We start from the raw sequence: 2,302 nt of genomic DNA, 5'->3' as shown, positions 1-2,302 counted from the left end.
TTGCCCTCTCTCTCTCTCTCTCTCTCTCTCTCTCCCCCTCAATCTAGTAGCCTCAGCCGTTACCCTTTTTGCTCCTTGCCCACACTTCTGTAAAGGAGCAACTTGTAGTGCTTAAATTTACTTCTACAGTTACATAATATTAATAACATTTAATGATAGGTAGCATTTAGACCTGTCCCTGGGGTTTTATGCACCCCGCATAATTTAGCAAAATTTGATTTGATTTATTTTTTATTTTTTTTGGCTTAATTTCTGATTATTTTCCTTTATCATTCTTAGTTAAAATTGACAGGATCGCATAATTTCATATTTTTGAGCTCAGTTTGCTTAATCTCAGAATTTTTTTTGGCATAAAACCGCGGAGACAGATTTAACATAACACGGTACCACTTCTTCTGCAGCTGCTGCCGATAATAATATATTGTTAATTAATGAGTCTCTCTCATAGCCTTGTCATAGCTTCGCAAAATGTTATATTTTTCCCTGATCGTGCAGGCTTGCAGCTCACGCATCCCCAAAGAACTCTGGGTCTTTCATTTCTTTGCAGTGTTTGTCGGTACGCACCATCTATGGTTCGTACGCACTATTTGGCGGTGTTTTAAACACTTACAGTTACAGAATAACTTGATAATAATAACAACATAATAATAGGTAGCATTTAACATCCGCTTCTCCTTCTGCAGCTGCTGCCGCTATATAATAATATACTGTTAATTAATGAGTCTCTCTCATAGCCTAGTCACTAGTCATAGCTTCGCTGAATGTTATATTTTCCCCTGATCGTGCGGGCTTGCAGCTGATCCCCAAAGAACTTTAGGTCTATCTTTTCTATGCGGTGCTTCTCCGTACACACCATTGGGGGGGGGGGGGGGGTCCTTTTAAACTATAAAAACGTTTATCTCCGCTGCTGTAATAAAATTATGTAACAGGTCTTTGTGGTGTCAAATTAAAGGGTAAACCGTCGGCAACACGGTTATAACGTTTAGGAACAAAAGAAAAGTACATTTGTACTACTGCTACAACAGTGATAATAACATTATGTCTCTGCCGAAAATAGTCGACCGGACAAAAGAGCGATGAGACAGAATAAAGGGGTATGGGGTGTCATAGAAAAAGACATGCCATCGATAGCAGAGTAACAACTTTTAGAACCATTTTATGTGTACTCTGTCTGTCTCTCTCTCTCTCTCTCTCTCTCTCTCTCTCTCTCTCTCTCTCTCTCTCTCTCCCTCTCTCTGCCCCCCCCTCTCTCTCTCTCTCTCTCTCTGATAAAAGTATCATTCACAGAACAAAAGGCCGTATGGGACAGAAATAAAAGGAAAACAATTTAAAATATTTTTTTCCGAACAGTTAGCCTACACAATCAGTAGGCTACATTAAAATTCAACCATATAATATTATTTTTGCATTTTTGCATGAAGCGAGACGCTTGGTGAGACAGCGGTGATCCATGATAAGTATAGGCTTAACCAAAAGTAGCAGAAAATTATGGAACAGAATGAGTGAAAACGTGCGGTTTCCAGCAGCTTTATTAACACTTATATTATATCTACACATGAACCTGTGTAGTTGTTCATCTGCATGGGTGCAGTTGGCGGGTGCTCGAACCTGATGTGCTTTTCTCCTTCTTTTTGTGTTTTTATCGATCGTTTTTGTTGCTGCTATCGATCAGAAATCCCTCTCTCCTATCGTCTTTATCTATCCTGCTTCTGATCTTTGTATGTTACTCTCCATGCAAATATTCGGTAGGACTTATAAGACTTTATTTGTGTTGTAAGTGCCGTAAAACTCTGACTACAAAGGGAAAAAACCACCACCGCCACCACCACCACCAACAACAACAGCTACAACAACAACAACGACGACGATGACGACATCAACAACAACAGCAACAACAACAACAACGAAGCAGTTAATGGCTGTAACCTGTTCAGTTTTGTGTTGTACACCTCAAAGGCGCAGTCCGAGTCCCAACTTTCGCAGACTGGGCTCTACTCAACGAAGTTATCAATAGAATTTAGTCTACCCATTGTCTTAAGCTCTGGTGCACTGCTTATCAACCTTTTCCTAGACATCCTCTTTTACTATAATATTAATTGAGAGGCTAAAATTTTTTTACCACCACGCACCTACATCTAGAATCTATTTCCGAGCGAAGGGTAAAAATACATTATTATTATTATTATTATTATTATTATTATGTTTATTATTAACATATTTATTATGTTTATTTTGATTATTATGATGATTGTGATTAAGATTATAGTAGTAGTAGTAGGAGTAGTTGTAGGAGTAGCAGTAG

The 2,302-nt window shown here is 38.5% G+C and overlaps 1 protein-coding gene across 1 annotated transcript in view; it reads left to right on the top strand.

Moving 5' to 3' along the window:
- The window catches only part of LOC101850377 (monocarboxylate transporter 5), a gene marked incomplete at its 5' end in the record, with an annotated part of 13,964 nt that overhangs the window by 818 nt on the left and 10,844 nt on the right, over window positions 1-2,302 (top strand).

This window comes from Aplysia californica, unplaced genomic scaffold, assembly GCF_000002075.1.
Source record: "Aplysia californica isolate F4 #8 unplaced genomic scaffold, AplCal3.0 scaffold01029, whole genome shotgun sequence".
Lineage (NCBI taxonomy): Eukaryota > Metazoa > Mollusca > Gastropoda > Aplysiida > Aplysiidae > Aplysia > Aplysia californica.
This window is presented reverse-complemented; position numbering and strand designations above follow the sequence as displayed.